This window comes from Pteropus medius, unplaced genomic scaffold (assembly GCF_902729225.1).
Source record: "Pteropus medius unplaced genomic scaffold, Ma_sr-lr_union100, whole genome shotgun sequence".
Classification (NCBI taxonomy): domain Eukaryota; kingdom Metazoa; phylum Chordata; class Mammalia; order Chiroptera; family Pteropodidae; genus Pteropus; species Pteropus medius.
Genome location: NW_024355008.1, coordinates 9,340,937 through 9,353,164, shown reverse-complemented (window position 1 = coordinate 9,353,164; position 12,228 = coordinate 9,340,937). Strand labels below are relative to the sequence as shown.

Genomic DNA, 12,228 nt, shown 5'->3' with positions numbered 1-12,228 from the left:
ACTTTGTTCATAATTGCCAAAACTTGATAGCAATTAAGATGGCCTTCAGTAAGTAAGTAGAAGATTATACTCTCATACATTCAGAGAATGGGATATTACTCAGCACTAAAAAGAAATGTGGTATGAAGGCATGAAAAGACACGGAAGAATCTTAAATGCATATTACTTAGTAAAGAAGCCAATCTGAAAAGGCTCCAACTATTTGACATTCTGGAAAAGGCAAAACTTTGGAGATGGTAGAAAGATTAGTGATATCCAGTGATTAGATGGTAGGGAGGAATGATAGGCAGAGAACAGAGGAACTTTAGGGCAGTGAAACTATTTTGTATAATACTACAATAGTGGATTCTTGACATTATACATATGTCAACCCCATAGAATGTACAACATCAAGAGTAAACCCTAGAGTTCCAGTCAAGATGGCAGGCTAGGTAGAAGCAGCATTTGTCTCTTTTCTTGAGCGCATTAAAATTACAACCAAATTATAAAACAAACTACTTGGAGAACAACTTGAAGTCTAGCTGATCATAACACACATATCTGAGGATATAAAGAAAAAGCCACATTGAGACTGGTAGGAGAGGGAGATGAGAAACAAGCTGGTCCTGTACCGTGTGTGGCGGTTGAGCAGGGGGAGGGAGAGTATGACTGCAAAGGCCTCCTTAAAGGAATGAGGGGCTCTAGTCCCACACAACGGTTTCTTAGCCCAGAGTTCCAGTCCCAGGAAGAGGAGTTCCCACAAAATCTAACTGTAAAAACCAGTAGAGAATCTGGCCATCTGGGTGAGATGAAAGGTACCTGAAAACCCATACATCCCCCTTAAAGGGCCCATGCACAGACTCGCTCATTTGCAAACACTCACCCTGGACTCTGGCAGAGGGCCAGTAGCTTGGGAGGTGCAAAAGGCATACGGGTAAAGACTGAGTTGTGTGTCACTGAGGTGAGAGCTGGAAGAACAGTGCCATTATTCCTTTGTTGGGCCTTCCTCCAGGACAGACTACAGGTGAGTGCCATCTTGCCTGAGTTGAAACGTCTCCCCACACGGCCAACTCTGAAGCCACATTGGTCTGGTGAGATTGGCCTGCTCCACCCTATGTCTCCCTAGGGCCCTGTCCTACCCAGCCCACAAATTGCCTGTGGCAACCCATTGCCAGGCAGCCAACACTTATTTATTGGCTCTACCCTGCACCTTCCCTGTACCACACATTTTTGGAAGGAAGCAGCCCTCAGCTCACACAGTTGTATGTGGCCCACACATTTTGGGGGAGACTTTTGCTGGCAGGCCACTAGTGCTACCCTGGGCTGCGGCATCCTTGGGTGAATTGTGGGGGTCTGTGGGCCTGAGGCAGACAGCAGCCAGTCTTGCTGAGATCTGAAACTTTTACAGGAAACCGCAGATTCAACATTGGCATGAACCTAACTCTGCATCAGCCAAATAAAATTTGCTTGCTTTACCTCGGTGACTTCCTGGGCCTCTGCTCCACCCAACTCACATACCACCCAAAAGCTTTTCCAATTATAGAGTCTTACAAGTAGCTGGCAGGCAGCCCCAGGTCTTGAGGTATACTGGTCCTTTTGCTAAGCCGCCTCAGGTCCATTACTGGGGGAACTGATCTCGGCTTGCAACGTGATCTCTCCCACTTGCCTCCAGATCCAGCATAGGCAGCAACTATCCACGGATCACTTTGTAGCTCCTACCAGATAGATACAAGTGATTAAAGGCAGCAGCTGATCTTGGCCTAGACAGGAACCCTTCCCAAGGGGCCACAGAACCAACAGAACATCACTTGACTAGCCCCATAAGCAGCCCACCAAAAGGATGGTCTCAACAGGTATAGGATACTGCTGGAGCAAATCCCACTCCATGAGGACAGCCCCCACACAGCAGAGCAGCTCATACCCATGTGAGCAGTCCCCATAGCCAGTAAGCCCAAGAGTCAATCTCATCCACTGACATGCTAACAGAAATCAAGACTTAGCTGCAACAGGAGAAATACACAACCCACACAGGGAACATGCCCAGAGTTCCTTGGCTCCAGTGATCAGGGAAACTGTATTACTGGGCCACACAGGACACCTACTACATAAGGCCATCTGGCTATATGTTCCATAGAAACAAACATAGAGAGGAAACTAAAATGAAAAAAACAAAACAAAACAAAACAAAAACCCCAAAAAACCATGCTGCAAATAAAACAAAAGGAGAAAACTCCCCCCCAAAAAATTAATAAAATAAAGACAAGCAACCCACCAGATACAGAGTTCAAAACACTGGTTATGTAGATACTCAATGAACTTAGAGAAGAATAGATGATCTCACTGAGGACTTAAACGGAGAGATAGCAAGCATAAAAAGGACATAGAAACCATAAAAAAAGAACCAGTCAGAAATCAAGAATATAATAACCGAAATGAAAATACACTAGAAGGAATCAACAGTATATTAAATGAAGCAGAGGATTAAATCAGCAAGTTGGAAGACAAGGTAGCAGAAAACACCTAATCGGAACAAGAAAAAAGAATCCAAAAAATGAATCTAATTTAAGAGACCTCTAGATACCATCAAGTGTACCAATATCTGCATCATAGGGGTACCAGAAGAAGAGGAAAGAGAGCAAGGGATTGAGAACCTATTTGAAGAAATAATGATAGAAAACTTCCATAACTTGGAAAAGAAAATAGACATACAAGTCCAGGAAGCACAAAAGAGTCCCAAACATGAGGAACTCTAACAGACCCACACCAAGACACAATATCACTAAAATTCCAAAAGTCAAAGACAAAGAGAGAATCCTAAAAACAATAAGAGAAAGGCAGTGAGTTACTTACAAAGGTACCCTCAGAAGAATGTAAGCTAATTTTTCAACAGAAACACTACAGGCCAGAAGGGATTGGCAGAAATATTCAAAGGGCTGAAAAACAAGAACCTACAACCAAGACTACTCTACCCAACAAAATTGAAGGTAAGATAAAGAGCATCCCAGACAGGAAAAAGCTTAAGGAATTCATCACCAACAAGCCTTAGTTACAATCAGTGTTGAGGACTTCTATAAAAAAGGGAGAAAAAACATAAATATGAATAATAAAATGGCAATAGCTATGTACTTATCAATAATCACTTTAAATGTAAATGGATTAAATAATCCAAACTAAAGACATAAAGTAACTAAATAGATAAGAAAACGAGACCGATATATATGCTGTCTACAAGAGATGCACCTCAGATCAAATGATGCACACAGACTGAAAATAAAAAGATGAAAAAAGATATTTTATGCAAATGGAATAAAAAAGCTGAGATTGCAATACTTATATCAGACAAAATAGACTTTAAAACAAAGACTATAATGAGACAAAGGAAGGCATTATGTAATGATAAAGGGATCAATACAACAAAAGGACATAACCCTAGTAAGTATATACACACTCTAAATCAGAGAACCTACATATATAAAGCAATTATTGACCGACATAAAAGGAGAGATTGACAGTAATGCACTCATAGTAGGAGACTTTAATACCCGATTGACACCAATGGACAGATCTTCCACACAGAAAATCAATAAGGAAACAGCAGCCTTAAATAACACACTAGACTAGATGGATTTAATTAATATTTTCAGAGTGTTTCTCCCCAAAGCAGTAGAATATATATTCTCTTCAGGTGCACATGGAACATTTTTTCCGGATAATCCACATGTTAGACCACAAAACAAGTCTCAGTAAATTTAAGAAAATTGAAATCATATCAAGTGTCTTCTCTGATTACAGTGGTATGAAACTAGATATCAACTACAAGAAAAAAAAATTGGAAAATACACAAACACATGGAAGCTAAGTAACATACTACGAAACAATGAATGGGTTAACAATGAGATCAAGGAAAAAATCAAAAGATACCTAGAGACAAACAAAAATGAAAACACAACAATTCAAAATTTATGGGACATGGTGAAAACAGGCCTACCTCAAGAAACTAGAAAAATCTCAAATAAACAATCAAAACTTACACTTAAAAGAACTAAAAAAAGAACAACAAAGAAAACTCAAAGTCAGAAGAAGGAAGGAAATAATAAAGATCAGAGCAAAATTAAATGAAGTAGAGTGTAGAAAAACAATAAAAAAAATCAATGAAACCAAGAGCTGATTCTTTGAAAGGATAAACAAAATTGGTAAACCTTTAACCAGACTCATCAAGAAAAAAGGAGAGAGAACCCAAATAAATAAAACCAAAAATGAAAGAGAAGTAACTGCAGACTCCACAGAAATACAAAGAATTATAAGAAAATACTATGAACAATTATATGCCAACAAACTGGACTATCTGGAAGTTATGGATACATTCTTGGAAACATACAATCTCCTAAGACTGAGTCAAGAAGAAACAGAAAATCTGAACCGACCCATTACTGCCAATGAAATTGAATCAGTAATCAAAAAACTGCCAAAAAACAAAAGTCCTGGTCTCAATGACTTCATAGGTGAATTTTATCAAACATTCAAAGAAAAATTAACACCTATTCTCAAACTATTCCCAAAAATTCAAGTGGAGACAAGTTTTCTTAACTCTTACCTTGATTCTAAAATCAGACAAAAACAGTACAAAAACAAAACAAAACAAACAAACAAACAAACAACACAGGCTGATATCCCAGATGAACATTGATGCAAAAATCCTCAACAAAATATTAGCAAACTGAATTCAGCAATACATTAAAAATATCATACACCATGATCAAGTTGGATTTATTCCTGGGATGCAAGGTTGGTACAATATCTGAAAATCAATTAATGTTATACACCACATTAACGAATTGAAAGATAAAAATCATATGATCATATCAATAGATGCAGAAAAAGCATATGACAAAATCTAGCATCCATTTGTGGTAAAAACTCTCAGCAAAGTGGAAATCGAAGGAATATACGTTAACATAATAAAAACCATATATGACAAACCTGTAGGTTTATCATTAGACTCAATGCGGAAAGGCTAAAAGCATTTTCTTAAGATAAGGAATAAGACAAGGATGCCCACATTCACCACTTCTATTCAACATAGTATTGGATGTCATAGCTATAGCAATCAGACAAGAAAGAGAAATAAAGGCATCTAAATTGGAAAAGAAGAAGTAAAACTGTCATTATTTGCAGATGACATGATAATATATAGAGAGAACCCTAAAGATTCCACAAAAGAAACTATTAAAAAAAAACTGATCAATGAATTCAGTGAAGTAGCAGGATAAAAAATTAATTTTCAGAATCTGTTGCATTTTTATACACTAATGATGAACTATCAGAAAGAGAAATTAAGAAAATAATCTCATTTACGATTGCATCAGAAACAATAAAATACTTAGAAATCAAATTAACCAAGGTAAAAGAGTTGTTCTTGGAAAAGTATAAGTCATTAAAAAAAGAAATTGAAAAAGAAACTAATTCATGGAAGCCTATACTGTGTTCATGGGTAGGAAGAATCTATATTAAATGGTCATGCTACCTAAAGCAATCCATAGATTCAATGCAATCCCCATCAGAATACCAATGGCATTTTTCAGAAAACTAGGACAAAGAACTCTAAAATTTATATGGAACCACAAATGATCCCAAATAGCCATGGCAATCTTGAGAAAAAACAAAGTTGCAGGTATCACACTATCTGATATCAAACTATACTATAAGGCTTCAGTAATCAAAACAGTATGATACTGGCATAAAAACAGACACATAGATCAATGGAACAGAACAGAGAGTCCAGAAATAAATTTACACCTATATTGTCAGTTAAGCTATGTCAAAGGAGGAAAGAATATACAATAAGGTAAACACAGTCTGTTCAACAAATAGTGTTGGAAAAAATGAACAGATATATGCAAAAAAAAAAAAAAAAAGAAAGTGGGCCGCTCTTTTACACCACATACAAGAATAAACTCAAAATGGATTAAAGACTGAAATGTAAGACCTGAACCCATAAAACTTTTAGAAATAAACATAGTAAACTCTCTGATATTGCTATTAGTAATTTTTTTCCTGATATTTCTCCTCGGACAAGGGAAACAAAGGAAAAAATAAACAAATGAGACCACATGAGACTAAAAAGTTTTTGCATGACAAAAGAAACCACCAACAAAACAAAGACGACCTACTGAATGAGAGAAGATATTTGCCTATTATACATCTGACAATGGGTTAATATCCAAAATTTATAAAGAACTCATACAACTCAACAACAATAACAAAAAAAAATCCAATTAAAAAATGGGTGGATGATCTGAATAGGTATTTCTTTAAAGAGGACATACAGATGGCCAATAGACAAATGAAAAGATGCTCAAGGTCACTAATCATCAGAGAAATGCAAATTAAAATCACAATGAGCTACCACCTCATACCTATTAGATAAGCTATCAACAATAAATCAAAAAATGACAAATGTTAATGAGGATATGGCAAAAAGGGAACACTGTACATTGTTGGTGGGATTGCAAATTGGTACAGCTACTATGGAAAACAATTTGAAGGTTCCTCAAAAAATTAAAAATAGAACTACATTTTGACCAAGCAGTTGCACTTCTGGGTATTTATCCAAAGAAAACCAAAACACTAATTTGAAAAGATAGATGCACCTTAATGTTAGCTGCAGCACTATTCACAAAAGCCAAGATATAGAAGCAACGTAAGTGCCTATCAATAGACAATAGGATAAAGAAGTTATGGTACATATATACAATGAAATATTAGTCATTAAGAAAATGAAATCTTACCATTTGCAAAGACATGCATGGACCTAGAGGGTATTATGCTAAGTAAAATAAGTCAGACAAAGATAAATATTATATGATTTCACTTATATGTAGAATCTAAGGAACAAAAGAAATGAACAAACTGCATAAACAGATTCACAGGGAACAAACTGGTGATTTCCAGAGAGGAAGGGGTTGAGAACCTGGGTGAAGAAGTGGAAAGGACAAAGTACAAACTAATAGTTACAAAACAGTCATGGGGATTTAGAGAATAGTATAAGGAACATAGTCCATATTATAGTAATGGTTGTGTGTAGAGCCAGATAGGTGCTAGAGTAATCGGGGGATCATTTCATACATTATATAAATGTCTAACTATTGAATTTTATACGTGAAAAGAATATAAAATAATAATAATAAAAAGAATTCTAAAAGAAAACAAGGAGTCATAAGAGATTTTCTGCAGTTTTGAGGCTGGATCATTTATTCATTCATCTCCAGACCTAAGTAAAGAACAGTACTTTCCCTCATAAGTTCACTCTCTAATGGAGGAGACAGATAACTAGCAAGTGAATTAATAAAACAGAGATAGATGTGGCACTATGAAGAAGAAAGCAGGGCTCTATGACGGAGAATAATGAGATGGGTTTGGTAGGGGGCAAACATCAGCTTTAGAGAGAATGGGGGTCAGGAAGTCTCTCTGAGGAATTGTCAGGAAGGAGCTCATCAGGAAGAACACGTCAAGCTGAGAGAAGAGCAAGATCTGAGGTCCTTGGGAAAGATTTGGCAATGAGGAGCAGAAGGGGTGGGGAAGAGTTTAAGGAAAAGCAAGGGTAGAGAGGATTTTGGAGCATGGGTTGGACAAGTGTTAGAAGCAGTGGAGTATATGGAAAGAAACAAACATGAATTCTAATGCAAAATTTGCTTTTATGACAAATATTTAAAAATAGTATTTAAGCAAACATCTAAAAAAAAAGTAAACCCTAATATAAACATGAACTTTTGCTGATAATAATGTACTAATGTAAATTAATCAATTTCAAGAAATGTAGCACTCTGTTGCCAGATATTGGTGGAGTAGAGAAGGGAGGTCATGTATGTGTGTGAACAGATAGTATAACCTAGAATATTTCTTTCATAGGGTTATGCATTGCCCGTGTTGAAGACTGCTAAACTATATTACAGAATGTAGTTCCAATTTTTGCCTGGGGATTAAAGGGCTCAACACCCTTGTGCCTGCTCTTTGAGGCATATGATATAGTAGGCTCACCAGAAATCAGATTCAGCCTCTGCCTCAACTGAAAACCAATGGAGATGGCAGCTTTCCTGGGCAATGTAACTGCTTTCTCAGTCACCTGAATGACTGCAGGAGTCCATGTAAGACAGCTCCTGGAATATCATGAAACTAGTTAGAATACATTTGAAGAGGACTTCAATTTTAAAGAATGAGTGGAATGAGAGCAATAGTGTTTTGTACTTATTGAGATTCTTATTTAAATCCTTACCAGAGAACACATTTACCTAGGTCGCTGATAGTGAAATTTGAGGGAAAATTCGTATTTAGTTATCTGAATATTAAACAGGCAAAACTACAGCATGAGTCACTTTACATCATGACTGCAATTCAGGTATCTCAACTTAGAGTGAGTTATCAAAATATCAAGTACTTATTTTCTTAAAAGAACATCTCTTGGGAAGTACAATTATGTCAGTAAAAAATTGTAGAGTAAAAACCTCAGAAAATTCTCTCCTTTATAGAAGCAAGAGAACACTGGCAAAAACTGTAGGGATCAACTTTTTCAGAACTCTGGAAATTGTAGACTTGTAGCAATCTGGAGAGTGTTTGTTCAAGAAAAAGTAAATTTTGTGACATTTTAACTTGCTCTATTCCCCATTTCTCCTCCTCAACTCTACAAGTAGCCTTGAAAACCAACAACCCTCATTTATAGTGAAAACCAACTACTGCTAGACAGTGAAGGTGAAAGACAGGGTTGAAATGCCTTTAAAGACTCATTCCCAGAAAACTGTCATTATTTGACCTGTCTGGTGGTTCCCTGGAAAATCAACTAGCAAGGCTCTTTAGTTGATCAGACTTGAAGCTCACCCACTATAAACAGACTTTTCCCTGGGAGTGCTTATCAAAAAATAAATAAATAAATAAAGTAAAATTTTTAAATATTGTGACTGCCCAAGGTGGTGCAAAATAGGGCAAAGAATAGGCAAACCCAAAGGAAAAGCTGGAGAATGAGTTGTCTATGGGGGACTTTAAAAAGCTCTGACATATTCTTGGGAATCTAGAAAGCCACAGGCATGTATAGGGCTATATGCATGCTTAAGAACTCTGAACATTTTCGGGAAAGACCTAAGAAGGTCATGATTTCTCATCCGGCTGACCTAGAGTCACTGAGCAAGCAGGAAATAAAAGCTTCTTGATGGAGTAGCAAGTGTGTACTTCAACATATGCACAGAGCTCCTTAGCAAAGACTTGCAGAGTTTTTGGTCCCTGGCATCTAAGGAAATCTCTGACCAATCATCAGCTAAAAACTAGGAGATGTCCATGGCCGCACATGAAAAAAATACATAAACCATAGAATTAGTTCAGAAAAGACATTAAATAAAGAATAATAAACTATGAGAAGGGGAAGAATTTGATTTCCACAGCTACCACACTGTATTATTTGAAATATCCAGATTTCAACAAAAAGAAATATGAAGCATACAAAAAAAAAAATAAGAAAGTATGGTCCATATACAAGGAATAAAGCAATTAATAGAAACTTTCCCTGGTGAAGCTTAGATGTTAGACTTACTAGACAAGGACTTTAAATCAGCTATTGAAAATATGTTTAAAGAATTAAAGGAAACTATGTCTGAAGAACTAAATGAAAGTAGGAGAATGGTTTCTCATTAAGTATAGAATATCAATAAGAATATATAAATTGTAGAAAAGAACCAAATAGAAATTCTGAAGTTGAAAAGCACAGTGACTGAAAGAGTTCACTAGAGGACTCTTCACAATTAGAGAAGCTCAGAAGCAGATTTCAGCAGGCCAAAGAATCAGTGAACTTGAAAATGAGTCAATTGAGATTATCCATTTAGATAATGGGGAAAAAATGAATGAAGAAAAGTAAGAACCTCAGAGACCTGTGGGACATCATAAAATATACCGTTATAACTATGGAAATCTCAAAAAGAAAGTAAGACAAAAGGTCAGAAGAAATGTTTAAATAAATAATTAAAAAACATTAATTTCACATCCAAAAAGCTCATGAATTTATAGTAGGATAAAATCAGAAATCCACACCTAGACACAGCATTAAAAAAAAATCTCTCAGTAAAAAATTATAGAGAATTATTTTAACTCCTACAACTATTACTATATAAATCTATTTTTTATGATTAAGGGTCTAAAAGCATTTAATGAATAAGGCAAAATGGTGCTAATGGTTGTGGTAGAGTTTCTGAGCCAGAATTAAATTTTTAAGAGTAGTAATTTAGTGGGTATGATTTATTTTATGTTGCTTAATTTCTCCATTTTTCTTTTCTCCTTCTCGTTCTTATCAATAAAAGTAAGGATTAAAGTGACATGATGGATTTTAAAGAGGAATGGAAAAGGTCACTAGAATATCAGCCTCTTGCTCATGAAATTTCAGATGAGATTTGGTCACCAAGAAATTGTAATTCAAATACTGATGTTAAGTGAGAAAATTTGGCATTTTCCTCTCAAGACACACTGTGACATTTACCATTACTTAATAAGTTTGAAAATGCAAGGTCAGCCTTAGAGAGAATGTTTATGTTCTCCTTGGTACTCCTCTTAAATATGAGTAACATTAGATGAATATTAATTCCGTGGATTGGCCTATTTAAGCTCAAAGATATAGCTTTATTTAGATATGATAAGGGAGGCCAGGTACAAAATTCAAGAAACATTTTTTGAGCACCTGCTAATTATTTTGGTATACAAGATAGACAAGAATCTCTTTTCTCATAGGGATTACATTCTGATAGTGAAGACAAAGCATAAACATGTAATAAAGTAAATAAGATAATTTCAAGTGGAGACAAGTTGGCCTAGATGCCTGATTTGTGATATTTAGTAAAAATTAAAAATGCTGGGTCCTTGATTAAATATTATTAAGGCTTTCGAGATAGCAACAGCTAAGTTTAAACCAAGTGAGAGGCCTGTTTATTCGTAGGGTCTTGTGTGACTGCACAGATTGCAGGCCTATGAAACCCAGCCTGGAGAAAAATGCTAAAAATAAAATAATACAGGTTAGATGGGTTGGGTAAAATGAGTTGGTTAAATGAGTTGGTTAAATGAGTTGGTTAAAGAAGAACCGTTAAAGTTTAATGGTTTAAATTAGTTAAAAATACACCCAACCAAACAACTATACATGTTGCATGTTTTACAATGTAGAATATGGCATTTTAAAAATGCATCTAGCAAAACATAGTTTAAATGCCTGGTCTCATTAAATTAATAAGATGTACTTTTATAGAGGAATAAATTTAACTTTTGAATTTAGCAAATTCTGTCCCTTTAAAAGCTTAGCATTTGAAGTTGTTTGGGGTATGAAATAAGATTATCTTAATACGTAATTCATAGCACAGTGCCAAGAATATAATAAAAACTCAAAAATGCTAATTATTGGTAAAAGCAAGTATCATCGTTATTGTTTAATTCCATATAGATTTTCTATTCTCAGGAGAGTTTTTACTTTCTTCTACAAGTTTTTCTATAGAGATGTGTTTAAATGTTTTGACTATTCATGGCCACTCATCTAATCCTCCCTGTCATTTAAAAATTTAACAAAACAAACAAATGAAAAATTTGATTACATTCTTTTTGTTTGATATTAGTAATTGAGAATTACTAAAATTATAGAATTCTCAATTAATTACCAATAATTATCTAGATCTTCTATGAAAGAAAAATTACTTGTTCGCCTAGTAGATACAGTTTTATGAGATATGTTGGTACATCTTTTCCAACATGAATGATAAGTCGTTATAGTCTAGTCCCTTGTACAATCAAAAAACGATGCACAAGACCAAGTAGAACTCTTTGTATTTCAGAGGTAATATAGTCTTCATTTGAGTGTACTACTCTGGCATATTTACTGAGTGACCTTAAAAATTGCTAGTCTTGAGTGGGTTCAGAAGAAGAGGAGGATCACAGATCCAGGTTGCCAAGCAAGCTGCTCTACCACTTTGGCTAAAAGATCCAGCAGATCCCATGGTTCTTGGCATACGGAGATGCTGTTTGAAGCTTTTCGCAGGCTTCTGTAGGTGAATTTCAGCTCAGACCCTTAGATTTTGGGAAAAAACCATGCCATCCTTGGTGGATAACTACTCTCCTTTTAAGGAGCAGCTTTAGGGTTGCTTCTGGGTCTACTTAGAGATTGAATTTTTAACCATGGGCCACCAAGTTACCATGTGACCATAACACCACTGTATTATCAAAAGAAAGTGGTATATA

General features: G+C 35.6%; 1 long non-coding RNA gene across 2 annotated transcripts in view; it reads right to left on the bottom strand.

Moving 5' to 3' along the window:
- LOC120598102 (uncharacterized) overlaps positions 1 to 12,228 on the bottom strand; it is a 145,232-nt gene that overhangs the window by 94,649 nt on the left and 38,355 nt on the right. For both annotated transcript variants that reach the window (XR_005651503.1, XR_005651502.1), the window contains exon 3: positions 1,531 to 1,694. This is a non-coding gene — a long non-coding RNA (uncharacterized LOC120598102). The remainder of the gene's footprint in view (positions 1 to 1,530; positions 1,695 to 12,228) is intronic.